Genomic DNA, 16,583 nt, shown 5'->3' on the forward strand with positions numbered 1-16,583 from the left:
CAGGAGAAGATTTACTTTCTGTATTTTGTGGCGTTGTCAAGCAAATAATAAAACAAACAAATCATGTGGCATATACAATATGAGCAAACGAGATACATGCAAGTCCATCAAGAGAAGATTGCTTAATTCCTGCTCTACTATTGCTGGGATTGCACCCCAAAATTTGGAGTGCATATCAATCAATACTGATTGTAGAAAAAGATGATAATCCTCATGCCAAGTGCTCCTTCCGAATTACCTCATGTCATTTGGAAGGGTGGTAAATCATAAGAACTTCGTCTAGCACAATGACCCTTGTGAGGTCAAGTGACCTGCGATGTATTTCACATATGTTGAGAATCGACCCTATAATCTATTGCAACAATACCACCTGTAAGTACCACTGAGCCAACCTACGTAGGCACATATCAATCAAGAGCAATCAGTTTTAGTAGTTGATGTTTTAAGAGAAAATCGATACATTAAATGAGGCTTCATGACATAAAATATCTAAGCTCCAAGCTGATGGAAAGTCTTAGAGAAATACAACAATACAATTTTATGGTGTGGATAAGTTCGACAACATCTCAATCTAGAAAACAAGCAGGTTCTAGTTTAGAATTTCAGAGCTCAAAGTAGCAGAAATTTAACGCAAGATCTAGCTCAGTGTGAGTGAGACAGTGCTACAAATCATTGTTGCAGCAAATCATAAATTAAAACAATCCAAGAGTACAGTAATTTTAGATAGTCTTGAATTTGAACAGAAGCAATTATCAATGCAATCAGAATTAGTGACAGCAAAGCATCTAGGACACAACAATTAATACCGACAGAGTATTGAGCTACAAAGACTAAAAGAACAATATTCCTGATACACCATTCTTGTTATAATTATAACAACAATGTAGGTGAGGATCAACATTTATTGCAGTATCTCATATAAAGGTTGAACAACCTCAATTACTCATCCATTCCAAGATAAAAAAATCATGAACACAAGCCTGCCATGATCCAGAATATGCAACTGTAGTGAGTTTGATTTCTGAAACTGAATCTGATACCGTATATTGACTATATATTTTGACTTCGAATCTGATTTGCAATATTAGACAATCTGGTTGATTTTATATATTTTATTTAAATATTTAATTTGATAAATATATAATTTTTAAAATTTAAAACTATTTATATGTGATTAATTATTTAATATTTTTAAAAATAATTTAATATATAATTATTATCAAATAATAATTTATTTAAAATTATTTATTTAAAATTTCATAATTAAATATCTAATTATAATCGTTATCTTTATTTTGTTTTAAAATCAACAAATTTCTTAATTTTTTTTTACATGACAATTAATAATAAAGCATATGACCGTTAGAGTGCTATAATGCCGTTGCGTGAGAGGCAGATCATCGCTTTGCTCCGTCTCCCACATCGCCCCTTTCCTCGCCACACGGAGTCGAAGGGGAAAGAAGAGGTTGAGTCGGGCTTCTCCTTCGTCGGGTTTTCTCCTCGGTTTCTACTCCGTCCACCCCGCTTCCTTGCCTCCTCCCCTTCTGCCGGCCCATTTTCCAATTTTCGGGTTTCCTCCCTTCCGCTCGACTCGTTGAGCTTCAGCGACGCGAGGTGTGATGGGCACCGGGGGCAAGGTATCCAATCCCGCTTCCTGCTCCCTGTTTTTTTTTCCGATGCCAGAAATTTTGCTTCGTGTTTGTGGGATTTGGGCATTTTTGCTCGATGCCCTAGTATTGTGATTGGCTGCTTATTGTAGTGAAATCTCATAATTTCTTTGTCTGATTTCGTTTTGGTTTTGTTTCCTTTTCTTGGTTTGTACTGGGTACTAGAGCCATTTGTGCAAACATTCACTTTGTTTTATCGCTTCTTTACCTTTGAAATTCATGTTATTTTCTGCGAGTTAATGTAACGTTTGTTTTATTGCTTCTTTACCTATGAAATTCAGGTTATTTTCTGCGAGTTAATGTAACTTTTGTCACACAAGTTGATGTAATTTTACTAGGTTCCCAACTTATGCTTGTGTTTGTTTCTTTGACTTAGAACGTATGGGTTTGGCTATTGCAGGTATCTTTTGTGCTGTGGTAATTTTTTTCGGATCTATAATGCCTGGATTTCTCTTAACTGCATTTTTACTCACTTTCTCTGCTTTGTTGTTGCTCACATTATGTGGTACAACAAAGACTGGTGAGGAATCATTCAATCAAGACAGCTTGTCTTATCAATTTTGCTATATGTTTGGTAATGAGAGCAAAGACTGAGTGACAATACATTATGTGAATATTTCTTGTTGAATTTTCCAAATCTAAATATTTGAATTGTATAAAAAAAACTTTTTAGAGAGCCGTAACTTGGTGATAATCCCTAGTGTGAGTGGGTGGGTTAAGTTATATATACCCAGATGCTTCCATTTAAAATTATTGTGGAAGGCTCTTAATAATGTGTGCTAAATTTACTTTAGTAGAGTTTTTGTTTTTTTTTGTTTCTAGATACATTCACAGATAATACCTTTTATAACTTACCACAACATGATGGTGTTAAACTTTGATAACTCAGAACACCAAGATGATCTCTAAGGTATAAGCTGCTCTTGAAGAAAAAGGGAAAAAATTTCCTTTCTCAGTTTGTGATGTTCAGTTGTCATAAGAAATTTTATTACAGAATGTTATTAGGTATAATTTAAAGTTCTAGTCTGAATCAACACACATGTGGGTTAGCTTAATAACATTCTTCGACATTTAGTTTCTTGAAAATATTTTTTGTAGTAAGTAATTTGTATGCACACTTGAACATTTTATTTTCCCCTTTCAAGATTTCTTTTCCATTTGATCTTATGACATCCTATTAATTTAATGGAACTGAGAATCTTAGCCTAAGTTGTCTAAGGCAACTTAGGTGCAATTCAGCTCTTTGAGGTTGTTTGTGATAGGTCCATGCTCTGCCTCCATGAATACTCCCTTTACTTTCATCATATCCGATAATGTTAGTTTGTCATATTAGAAAGGAATTTTAGGATTTCTATATTTTCAAAGAGATAAATATATAAAGCAACAAAATACCATTGTACTTTCTTTCTCTCCACGAAAGGAAGGGTGGTAAATGAATCATTCAATGATCTGGTCCAGATAATTCTATTTCTTTGATAGAAGCCTGAGTTGTATAGCAAGGTATTGACTTTTGGATGCATTCCTTTCATTTTTATTTGAAATATATTTGGATATCTCAATTAGACAAATTGAAACCAACTTCATTTTCCTTGTTCCTGTCCATGGATAGTTGAAGGCCCATATGAGACCTAGTTATGTACAAGATCTTGGGTTACTGCTATGGATGCTTGCAATTCTTTGATGTTTTGCGTCTTTACAAATTCTTGGTATTGGAATTTCCATGACATGACTCTGTTGAGTAATTTTGATTTTCCAGAGTTGCATTTTATTTTATTTATCAAAGAAATTTTCCTTTTTCTACATAATGTTGCAAGGAAAACAACCTTTGTAGCTTGAGTGACATCCAGAGTGACAACCAAGGTTATGAGCATGGTCGTTTATCTTCAGCATAATATTGAAGTTTTTCTTTTGCAATAATGTTGTCCAGATATGTTCCTTGTCAACTCTTTTATGTAGGTAAATTTAGATGGGCATTTCAGTTTTTTATAAAAGAATTTCCTTGTCTTCAACTGAGTATCATGCTCCTTATGGACAATTTCCCTTTTAGTCCATCTCTGTTAATTTTTTGTAGGCTATTACTTTCAATTCTCTTTTTGTGTTATTAGTTGTGTATCATACACTTTAAAAGTATTTGCTGTTTGTAGTTGGAATTGACTGTACATGATCAGTTTTTGGCTACACATTGCAAATGAGTCATTTGGTGCTGCTAATAGTGAACCGAGAGAACTTCATTCCATTTCATTATCCAACCTTCTTGTGATTTTGAGGGTTTGACATGTCAAAAATCTCATTTTTTTTCTTGATCATGATCTATGTTCATACTTTTCCCTAACTAAATAGGTGCAATAAGTGCTTCAGTATCGTAATACTACTTTTGCCTATTCTTATAGCATTGGAGGATTAATGCCCTTCACATTCTCTTGGAAGTTAGTCCTTGGGTCAAGTATAACATATCTTCTAAACTTTGAATTGTTCTTGTGCCTATGTATTTAACATCATTCCCATTGACACTCAGCCATCATGTGATTATCTTTTCTAAAAAATAATTTTTATCTTGAAAGTTAATCACATGTAACTAGTAGGTAAAGTTCTAAGTTAATTTTCTTTTAACTCGTCCTCTTTCATGTTTTGCAAGATTTGTTCGAAGCCACTGTAAGTAAAAATATGTAACAATTGTGTTGATGTCTTTACGGTTGTTAAATTTGAGGTCATATATCTTTATGAGCTTACAAGAAGTATTTGTCTTTTCCTGCTTGGCGAGCCTAAAATAATTCGTAGAGCTGGTTAGATTGCACTTTAGATGCACGGAGAAATGGGGTTTTGGAAAATGTTGCAAAGATAATTTAGAACCATTTCAAAACTTTCGTTAGTCACGGAGTTTTTTGTCACTAGAGTTGTTGCAATTGCTGCAATTACAATAGGTACTTTGCAGAAATTCTTTTTCAATAAAATGCATAGTTCTAAGTCTAAATAGCATTGTGGAAGCTTTTGCAGGCCATCAAATGTTTACTTTTTTTTAATCTGAAGTGTTTTGAAGAAATTGACTTTTTTAAAAGCTAATTATTATTTTTTTCCAAGGTCCAAGGAATATTTACAAACTTCTTTGTAGAGTACGAGCATTGTGGTAGTCACTAATGAAGTAGTCGATCCATGTTGCGGATATAATTTTTAAATTTTATTGGATAGATGTGAATTAGTGTGATAACATTAGTTCCACTTTTTGATTATATAATTTTTTCTACTTTATTCTCTTGGGTTGCAATTCTTTATATATATTGATTCCTTATGTGCATAGCATAATTTTATTGAGATATCAAATTGCATGACATTTCTTTGTTTTTCTTAGGTTGGCCAGAATTTTTTGCATGTTCGGGGATGGCTTCATGTATATTCATTCAGTTGTTGTCGTACTCCAATTTAGTATTCATGGTTTCCTTGGTCTACAGAAATATATGTACATCAAGGAGCACAGAGCTGCCATTTGCATCCAGGTTTTTTTTTGCTCTCGTTTCTGATTGCTTTTATAATAGTTGCTTTGACATTTCTATAGTTGGTTCTTTAGCTTAATTAATTATGATTTCACCTTCTTTTGGTCTCATATGTTTCTGGTCTTTATTGGTTTGAAATATAGAAAGTGAGTTTAGAAATTCAGAATGAGTCCTCTAAGGTTCTTCTTACAATAGTTATTTTCATATGTGCTTTCTATTTGATTACGAGGATCAATCTAACCAGGTACAGGCTTGTGCTAATTTCAATGAAACAATTTTTTATCAGCTATATGATCAGGAGTCGATTAAGTTCACTCTTGGCTATTTTGATTAAGCTTTGATATTATCAGCTATATGATCAGGCTTGTGCTTTGTTAAAAGTTTACTAATACAATATAGGTTTTTGTTAGTCCTCGTTGGTTGTTCATTTTGAAATGGATATATGTTGATTTATTTTTGATTATACGTTCAATCAATCACATCTATTTGAACTTTTAAATGGCTCAACAAATATAGACACATGATGGTTGGTGTATACATTCCGAATTTATTAATTTTTCTCCTATTGATTGTGAAGGAGAATTAGTGGTGCTATGAGCTATCTTAATTTTAGCAATGGGCTTAATTGATTTGCAAATTAAGTGTATGTATTGCATTGTTATATATGGCTAGCATGGATCAATAGACTTAGTGAGAATTCATGCTGAAAAATGCTATTGGTTTGTATTAATTGCATTATTTATTATTGTATGTATTTTGAACTGTTTACATCTGACTTCTATCATTTACATATAAGAGGGGAATATTTAGTTCCATAGAGAATTTTGATTAGCCGACCCTGTCAATAAGGCTTGATTGTTGTTGTATAGGGGATATAGATTATATATTAATGAAGCAATTTGATTAAGCCAAAAACCATGTTAACCTACAATATTCCATGTTGGTTGAAGTATAGGAGTCTCTACTAATAATTGCCTATATAGTAGAATCTCTATTTATTTGAGAATAACAACCTCCAAGCTATAGTATCTTATAATGCGGATTGGATTTCTTATCTTATTTGACTTCTAAGTTATTCCCTATCGGAATTGCTTTTCTGATCTTATTAATATTCCCTTGCGGGATTGGTTTTTCTCATTGTATTGGTTTGCACCCCGAGTAGGATTAATTTTATAATCTTATCCATATCTTATTAATATTCTCCTAGGGGATTGGTTTTCTGATCTTACTAATAACCCTCAACAACATTAGTTTTTTAGATCTTATTGGTTTTTTCACTTACTATCTTTGGGTGGGATTGGAATTATTATCCTATTAGACTTCTTGATATTGTTAGGTGATCTTGGTTTTCTTATATCTTCGACATATACCCGGGCCTGGGCTAGTCTCTTTTCACAAATATCCCCTAGTGGATTGGTTTTTCTAATCTTATTAGTATTCTATCCCAGACGTGACTTGTCTCCTAGTCTTATCGGAATTTTTAATATTATACCTAATTTATCTACTTGGTCATGACATTTTTGGACTTCTGGTATTCTTGGTTTTATGGTTATCATCCTCCCGATATAGTGATTGAGCTCCTCTCCCGGTCGGGACATTATTGATATGCTCTATTGGAACATTATTGGACTTTTGATATTCTTGGTTTTCTAGTTGTCGTCCTCCTGACCAAGGGATCAAACTCCTTTCTTCGGTTGGGACATTATTGGACTTCTGGTATTCTTGGCTTTTTTGTTATCATCTTCCCGACTAAGGGATCAAACTCCTTTCCTCGGTTGGGACATTATTGTCCTCCTATTATAGTGATTGAGCTCCTCTTCGGCCGGGACATTATTGATATGCTCTATTGGGACATTATTGGACTTCTGGTATTCTTGGTTTTCTAGTTATCTAAAAAAAAATTTATCTACTCGGTCGTGACATTTTTGGATTTTTGGTATTCTTGGTTTTCTGGTTATCATCCTCCCGATATAGTGATTGAGCTCCTCTCCCGGCCGGGACATTATTGATATGCTCTATTGGGACATTTTTGGACTTCTGATATTCTTGGTTTTCTAGTTGTCATCCTCCTAACCAAGGGATCAAACTCCTTTCCTCAGTTGGGACATTATGCCATTTTGGTATTCTTGGCTTTCATGTTATCATCTTCCCGACTAAGCGATCAAACTCCTTTCCTCGGTTGGGACATTATTGTCCTCCTATTATAGTGATTGAGCTCCTCTCAGGACATTATTGATATGCTCTATTGAGACACTATTGGACTTCTGGTATTCTTGGTTTTCTATTTGTCATCCTCCCGACCAAGGGATCAAATTCCTTTCCTCGGTCCGGACATTATTGGACTTCTGGTATTCTTGGCTTTCTGGTTATCATTCTCCCGACAAAAGGATCAAACTCCTTTCCTTGGTTGGGACATTATTAGACTTCTGGTATTCTTGGCTTTCTCGTTATTATCCTCCTGTTATAGTGATTGAGCTCCTCTTCTCGACTGGAACATTATTGATATGCCATATTGGGACATTATTGGACTTCTGGTATTCTTGGTTTTTAGTTGTCATCCTCCCGACCAAGGGATCGAATTTCTTTCCTTGGTCGGGACATTATTGGACTTCTGATATTCTTGATTATTATCCTCCTCTTGGCTTTCTGGTTATCATTCTCCCGACTAAAGGATCAAACTCCTTTCCTCGGTTGGGACATTATTAGACTTCTGTATTCTTGGTTTTCTCGTTATTATCCTCCTGTTATAGTGATTGAGCTCCTCTTCTCGGCTAGGACAGTATTGATATGCCCTATTGGGACATTATTGGACTTCTGGTATTCTTGGTTTTTAGTTGTCATCCTCCCGACCAAGGGATCAAATTCCTTTCCTCGGTCGGGACATTATTGGACTTCTGGTATTCTTGACTTTCTGATTATTATCCTCCTGTTATAGTGATTCAGCTCCTCTCCTTAGCTGGGACATTATTGGACTTTTGATATTCTTGGTTTTCTAGTTGTCATCCTCCCGACCAATGGATCGAATTCCTTTCCTCGGTCGGGACATTGTTGGACTTCTGGTATTCTTGGCTTTCTGGTTATTATCCTCCTGTTATAGTGATTGAGCTCCTCTTCCCGGCTGGAACATTATTGATATGCTCTATTGGGACATTATGAGACTTCTACTATTCTTAGTTTTTTTAGTTGTCATCCTCTCGACCAAGGGATCAAACTCCTTTATTCGGTTGGGAGATTATTTGACTTTGTCCTTTTTTATTTCTATAAAGAACTATATTTGTAAAATGTTTTTATTTGTAGATATGGGTGCAAGATATCTTATACGTACCTTTTTTTGATTGGTATCCATCATAGGATTAAGCTTATTCAGAAAAATCTCTCAGTTATGCTTTGGACTCTTGATCAGATGGCTATTGCTCATATAATATTTACTTATGGCTAGCTACCTACATTGGTGTATTTTTTTCTTTTGCCTTCATATTTCAAGATTCTTTATAGGTACTGTAGAAGTTATTGTTTATCATAATCTATTAATTGAATTAATGATCCTTAGTGATTGTGTTTTATTGTTACTAGCAAAACATTTGTTGCAGCACAGATTTGGTTGGGCCATTTTATTTCTCATCCACAAACAATATGCTGCAGATGAAATACATTGATACATTACTGCACTCATGAACATTTGAGACTATGCACATTCTCATTACTGCACACAAGTTAGCTGCTGTGTATTTCTACAAAAGACATACATGCTGAAGGTCAAGTTTCCAAAGACCCTTCATTTGGTATTTTTGAGCAAATAGTTAATGGTCTGTAAGTGTCATGTAAAATTGGACAACTTCCAATATATTCGTTTACCTTTTTATTTCAATATATTTCTGTCTAAATTTAGTTATCATCCAATTTAGGTTGCTAGCTATTCTTTTTAATTGCTTCATTTTTGCTAGGTAATCGAGCATATTCTGTTTTCTCCCAAGAAGACTTATTGCACGCACTTCATGATGACAACACTTCCTATCCATGGCTATACTACACCTGGGAACTTTTGATATGATAATTCTCACCTATTTTCTACTATTTGTTAGTTGTTACCATATTTTCTCCCAATAGATTTTTCTTTACAACTTGTTCACTAATTTTTCATTTTCATTATAATTATCACTTGGAGTTTATCTTTAATTTCATATTGTTTTCAATAATTTTTATTTTTTATTATGCAATTGATCATTTGTTGTAGGTGGAGACATCCAATATGCAAAGTCATACATGACCAGATTAGATGATAGAATAATTCAAAGCTTTTTGAAAATAGGTATTTTATTTTGGACATATCAGTCAATTAATAAACTTTGTCAACTTGTAAATAACTGCTAAGATTTATAATGACAACATGCTCTTTCATTCTAGGTTTAGATTCTTGTTTCCACTTGCTTACATGTAGATGATTGGCGAATGTTCTTCTGTTTTTCTTGAAATTTGATAAGGTAATTCATTTCTTTGAATTAATTAATGAATTGCTCTTTGATGTTTTTTCTTGTTTCTTTTTGTCATTTTATTTATTTTCATAGTCAAGTTTTCTTAATTAGTTTAACTATCACACGAATTCACTTTTTCTCTTCATGCAATTTATTTTCTCAACTACTATTGATGGAAAAATCAAGCTTGGTAGTATAATTGTTTGGTATTCATAGTTGACTATGATGCTCTTAGTCCTCTAGACCAAAGGATCAAACTCCTCCCCCGATAGGAATTGATGGGACTTCTGGCACTTCTAGTATTCATTGTATTCAGGGGTATTCTTGGTCTTTACCCTATTGACCAAAGGATCATGTTGCTCTCCCCAATCGGGATAGATACTACTTCTGGTATTTATGGTCTTCTTATTACTTTCCCGACCGAAGGATCGAGTTCCTCTCTTGGACATGAATGGATTTCGGATATTCATGGCAGTCTTGGCATTCTTGTGGATCCTAGATCTTCTTCTTCTTCTTATTATCCTCCTAACCGTAGAATTGAACTCCTCTCCCTGGTTGGATTATGATGGGACTTCTAGAACTTTTGGTATTCATGGTTTTCTCGGGATATTCTTGTCTTTTCCTTATTACCCTCCGATTTCCTCTCCCTGATTGGAATTTCTATTGTTTGTGACATTCGTGGCATTCTATTGGCTTCTTTAGTCTTCCTAAATCCCCTCTCCGCCGTTGGGGTGGAACAGACATCCGGATATTCTCAGCCTTCTTTGGATTTCTTTGTATTCTTATCATTATCCTCCTGATTGAGTGATCGAGCTCCTCTTTTCGAACCGAATTATAATTGTTATTCAGGTATTTTGGGCATTATTTATTTTTGGTCGTGGGATCGAGCTACTCTCCCCACTTCGATGATAATTGGTATTCTTGTATGCTGGGCATTCTTATGCTTATTATCGATATTCGGGTATTCTAGGCATTCTTATATTTATCATCTTCATGACCTCCTTTACTCGGTCAGATTATAATTAGTATTCAGATATCTCGGGCATTCTAATTTTTACCTTATCATAAATTTTGATATTCTAGGACTGGAATCTACTTCAGTTGTTGAATTCTTGCAAAAGACATAAGTTGTTGAAATTATGAAGCGGCATTGCCTTTCGTTTGGGCATCAATAGAGATACATGTTTTCTTATTCCTTGTACTTTCTCCTTTTTTATTTCTATAAAGAGTTATATTCGTAAAATGTTTTTATTTTGAGATATGGTGCAAGATATGTGATATGTACCTTTTTTGATTGGTAGAAGTTCACTTCCAAAATAGAAAAAACTTCTTGTGATTTCATGAACTTTCACTTTTTCTCTTTTAATGGTCTGTTAATCAAGACCTCTTCCTTTTTTCCACTTATAAGCAGAACATTAAAGTCTTTTATTTAATAAGGAATGAATTATTTTGTGCGTCTTTTAAACTAGTGACTTTTACATAAATTAGGATAAAAACATGAGGGCCAACAACTTAATATAAAAAGTGTCGTAATTCTCTTTTTCCTATAATTCATGCTATATAAGTTAGAAGTTTATCTTGGTGTTACTTTAGGAATTTTATTTTATTTATTAGGATCGTATTATATAGAAATAACCTGATTTGGTGTTTGCTTTCTTGCACGTTGACTGTGTCTAGTGTTAATACCTAATAAGTTAAAAATCATTATCTGTCTTAACATTTTCTTGTCTTTAGTTGTTGTAATTGTGTTTATGTTTATAAATATTTGTTTTTTTTCTTATAAATACTTTTAAGGTGTTTGAGTCCTATTTAAAGAGTTGCCAAAGTTGGGGCTATGCTTGTGTTGCCTCAACATCTTCACCACTTGTTTAAACACTTTAATTCCATTCTAGTCTTGCATATATTTTTGAGGCATTCTACTTTTTCATGCTGTTTTTTGTACTTGATTATTGCTCTATTTTATATAGGCGGGATAATAATGGAATCAATTGCATTTTTACTACAAGTTTTTTTTCTCTTTTAAGTTTTACATTGATTTGCAGTTATATTGTTCTTTGTAAAATAGAAAAATTAAGTATTTTAAAGAATAATTATAATATCAATTTGTTAAGCTAGTTGAAGGCATTCTTAATATTTCTTCATAGCTTGCTTCTTTACAAAAATGTTGATTTTATTCAACAAAACAAATTGTCAATTGACCCTTTTCCTTTTGGTGACCGATTAATATATTCTTGAATTAATAATTTATATTACTTAGTTACCTTTAAATAATATCCTTTTCATAATTTCTTTTTATTTACATCTTGACTTCTTTAGATATTTTGGATGACCTTTTAGATATTGATCAATTCAACTTTAAATTTGAATAACAATAATTTTTTTTTTACTTTGCTTAGTGAAACAATTACTTTGTTGAATAATTTTACCTAGATTTGATTGTTCAACAAATCTAATATATTATTGTACAAATGTGGTGTATCTTATTGTTTTACTTTTGTGATTGCAGTCTTGCAGTGGATAGATGCATGAAGCTAACTCTGTAATGGCTATCTATCCTGATCACTAATGCTCTTTTGTAATTTGGGAGCTTGCTTTTTTTGGAAGTTAAGATTTCTATACTTGTTGCATATAAACAATTTGCTAGATATATGTGATATTGTAATTTTTTTTGTATCTGCACTAGACTTTAGCACTTATCTGATAAGCAATTTTAACGTGTTTATGGGGATAGGTCCAACAAGTCATTGATAAGACTTGAGGTTTTGCTTGTGGAACATTTTCAAAGTTTTTTTTTACATTATTTGTTATGTTTTATGAAAAGGGTTGTTCATGTTTATTTTTTATTTTTTATATTTTGTGGAAACTAATTAGGGGAATGATTCAGTGGTTTAATTTTTCTAGGGTCTCAAAATTCTTGTATGTTGCCTTTTGTATTTTTTTTGATGATTTTATTCTCTCTAATCTCTTTACTTAGTAGTGCCTTTTGATTTGTGTTGTAGTTGCTAGTTTGTCTAATTTATCAACCCAGGTGGAGTGTTCGGAAGGTTGCTTATGAAGCTACCTGCAAAATTGGCTCTTCTTTGGGAATTTTGTTGGTAAATCTTCTTGTTGAATATAGGTGTTGGTTGTCTTTAGTTATTAAGAAAATTTCACAATTGAAGTTTATGTAAGTGTTTGTGTTCCTTACTAAATCTATGTGCTCTTTGTAACTTATGGTCAATTGTGATCTACTAGGTTGTTGCCTTAGTTCCTCCAAAACCTAAATGGCTTACTTTGTATGGTTGGGGCATATGGACACCTAGATCTGCTTAACCCCATGTTGCCGCTTTACATTGTGATGTGTTTAATACTTGTATTCATGCTATTTGATGCTTATACTCTAGTCGGAGTCATACAAGGTTTAGGCTTCTTTGATTGAGAATTTGCTCTTTTTATTTCTCTTCTAGGCATATGGACACCTTTTGGTTTGTTTTCATTGCCTAGTTGTTTCTAGTGTTTGTTTTTTTTCACTTTTGGTGCTATATCAAGTTTATTCCAAACTTCTTATGCCAATTACTAGTTTCTTATTTGATTAGTTTTCTCAATTAACTTCCTAAGATGATGCATGCGTGGTTAATGACACACAATTGGTATGAGGCACAAATCTACTATCTGTTTAAATTTTAGTGAAATGTTTTCTTCTTATTGCAACTGCAGCTATTTCAGTGGTTCATATTTCCAGCTGTGCTCACATCACCCTTGCATTGCCAACAATGGTATAAGTAACCATGTATGGAAGGTAGGTCCCGCCTGTAATTTACCTCCTTCGTGTTAGTCCTGGGATGGATTGGCGGGGGCGCTGGGGGCGAGTGTATTCGCCTTTTGTCATCATGTATGGAAGGTAGGTCAAGTTCCCAAAGGCCCTTCGTAGGGGTATTTTTGAACAAATCGGACCACTTCCACCAGATTGGCTTACCTTTAAATTTCCGGTTTATTTCTATCTAAATTTAATTATCATCCAACTTTACTTGTTGCTAACTTATTCTTTTTAATTACTTCATTTATGCTAGGTAATCGAGCAGATTCTGTTTTCTTCCCAGAAGACTGCATGCACAATGACTGCACTTTCTACTTCTGAGCCTCCACGGTTACTACACCTAGGAACTTTTGATATGATTCTTTTGACCTATTTTCTAGTATTAGTTCGTTGTTACCATATTTTCTCCCAACAGATTTTTCTTTACAACTTATTCACCCGTTTTCATTTTCTTTATTGCTAGATTGTAAATTTAGTTTATATTAGTTTTGCTCATGAGCAGTTGCTAAATAAGTGTCAATTTTTTGGATTCATATGTATCTCTATTGTACTCTTAAAATGATCGGTCATATCGAAAGAAGGTTCATTGAGGTGCCTCATGGAGCTACATGGGTTCTTCTGGCAACAATCAATGAGAGCTTCAAGATTTGATACAATTCAGGTACAATGTGCTTTGCTAACATCTTATGATATTGTGAACTTGCACTTTATTTGATATGCTCCTTAACAGATATGTCCTTTGGAGAGGCCTAAGATAAATCATTTGCTTTTCCTTTTAGGTGGTTTTGCAATGGAGTTGAATGTTGCCCAGTTTTGGTCCAGTGGAATTGGTAGCCATGAAGTAACCTCTTGTAGATTTTGAGGTAAACAATGAAGAAACTAGCTATTTCTTGCCAAGCATATCATTAAAATGGAGTGATAGAAAGTTCTGAGGCGTCAGATTCACACTTGCACGCATCAAATGTGTTTGCTATCCTTTCTTCATTCATGCTATCCGAGATGCTCTCTCTACGAGATAAAGAGCGAAGAAAAAGAAAGATATCTCTTTTTTCCAACGAAGGATACCAACAGAGTTGTGGTATTTTGTTTAGGTCTTGTATGGTAACATACAATTGTAATTCTGTTGTAGGGAGGACCAGATCATATTCCTAGACTTTGCATTCCTAATGCACTCACCCTTTGTTGCCTATATTTTTGCAGGTGACTTCTTCAGATTTTCCACATCCCCCAATATGTTGAAAAATGAATTATGTAATTGAATTCTTGTTTTACTAATTATAAAGTGTATGGATGCCTGTTATGGTTAAGTTTTGTTTTCTTTGAGATTTTTAGCCTTTTGCGATTCAAAATCATTCAATTATGGTTCTGTATGACTTTTCAGGGGCTAATTAATGGATTAGTTGAAATGCGAGCGAACAAGATGCTTTGGAGTTTGGCGAATTAATTGCTCTCACATATGAAAAAAATATTTCAAAGTGAGTTTGTAAAACAAAATTCATGGCTTTAAATATTCTTGAGAATAAATTTCAAACTGACCATATGATCTATCTAAAATAACTTGCCTAAGTAGTTAAGAAAAAATTTGCCTAAATGATTCAATATTGTGTAGGATGATTTGTTAAATTGAATTTCCATCAATGCTACTATTTTTTTTTTTTGCTATTTTTCTTCTTCCATATACTTGTTTGTAAGGACCCAATTAAATTGGGAAAGACTTTCTTCTACCAACTTTTGATTCTTTTGATCATTGTTTCCTGTTCATGTATGTTTGGCCTGAAATTTTGTTGGTATGGAGTCCTATTATCATACTAGAAGAAATGAAATAATAATTATACATTACATTGAGGCATTGTCGTATAATCTTATTTATTCTCAGTACCTGGAAGATAATGGTTCAACTACAAGTACTTATGGGTTTGACTAAATCTATCTCTTGGTACAATTCATCCACACTGCACCGAAGTTTTCCATCTTTTATTGATACTCTCAAAGATGCCTTGAAAGATGACTATTGGTATATGTACCATTTTTGCTATGCAATTCTAACGTCATTCATTTATTTTTGTGTGCAGAAATAGTTCCCAATTCGTTAAACCGCAACTAGAACAATCAAAAGATTACTTTGGTTATAAGGAAGGAAGGAAGGAAATGTATGTTCACAGCTCGTGCAGTCACTTATCTTAGCTTCTCAAGATGACTTAAGTGAGGTCAGAAGAAGAGCCCTCTTTTGCATAAAGGTTTATGCAAATGTATGTAGTTTAAATGGTTGACTGACTTTCCCCTAAATCTATAAAGAAGCCACATTGAAATTTGTATTTTTTTCTAATTGTTTCCATGATTGCATTAGGTAAATCTTGCATTAGTTATTGCAAGTCTTTAGATTTTAGCTCCAGCTATTACACAAAAGTAAATGGGAGTGGCCTATGTATTCCGCAGAGCGTTGTGCTTTGATGTTTTTCAGTTAACAAAGGTCGGTATTGTTGATTTTGTTTATCATAGTTTTTCTTTGGCCTCTTTGAATTCTCAGAATTCTTTTGACTACTTATATTCAGTTTCATTAGAGTAGTAATTTAATGCAAGTCATTTATACATTTTACTTCCAAATTTATTGCAATCTATTATTCAGATACATTTTACTTTTATTTTCTGTTATATTGAAATTGTCTTTGACTTAAATATATAACTACATGAAAGTAGCTTGCTTTAGTCACCTATCACCTTAAAGCATATTATTTTTTGGTTCCTTCAAGTGTTCACCTAGAGGTTCCATAAAATATATCTCGCCAAAAACTTGACAAGAGTCAAATTAGGAATATAGAAAGTAGCTTGATTAACATTATAATCATCGATTGTCCTTGGATCATACCCGTTGAAAGTAAAACCTAAAATCTCGTCTCTTGGGAACCACGAGTTAGGCCGTTATATAGGAAAGAAGATATACACCAAAAGATAAAAATACCCCTATAATTATTCTAACACTCCCCTCAAGCTTGTGAATATAGACATATGCACCAAGCTTGTTACATATGTAGTCAATTCGGGGACCTCTAAGTGACTTAGTGAATATATCTGCTAGCTGATCATGTGAGTTGACAAAAGTAGTAGATTTTTCTCCAGATATGACTTTCTCTCTGATAAAGTGACAGTCAATTTCAATATG

General features: G+C 33.5%; 1 long non-coding RNA gene across 25 annotated transcripts; it reads left to right on the top strand.

Moving 5' to 3' along the window:
- Positions 1 to 1,385: 1,385 nt before the first annotated feature.
- On the top strand, positions 1,386 to 15,916 carry LOC122041127. 25 transcript variants are annotated; one of them, XR_006128839.1, is made up of 10 exons: positions 1,386 to 1,637; positions 5,014 to 5,158; positions 8,729 to 9,464; positions 9,560 to 9,636; positions 12,134 to 14,084; positions 14,203 to 14,286; positions 14,624 to 14,674; positions 14,805 to 14,898; positions 15,496 to 15,672; positions 15,771 to 15,916. It is a non-coding gene; the product is annotated as an uncharacterized LOC122041127 (long non-coding RNA). The 25 variants fall into 25 exon arrangements; XR_006128855.1 differs by having other exon boundaries at positions 12,134 to 12,230; positions 12,627 to 12,722; positions 13,324 to 14,084; positions 14,203 to 14,674; positions 15,496 to 15,916; XR_006128852.1 differs by having other exon boundaries at positions 14,203 to 14,501; positions 14,624 to 14,707; positions 15,496 to 15,916.
- The last annotated feature ends 667 nt before the right edge of the window (positions 15,917 to 16,583 follow it).

Source organism: Zingiber officinale, chromosome 2A, assembly GCF_018446385.1.
Source record: "Zingiber officinale cultivar Zhangliang chromosome 2A, Zo_v1.1, whole genome shotgun sequence".
Lineage (NCBI taxonomy): Eukaryota > Viridiplantae > Streptophyta > Magnoliopsida > Zingiberales > Zingiberaceae > Zingiber > Zingiber officinale.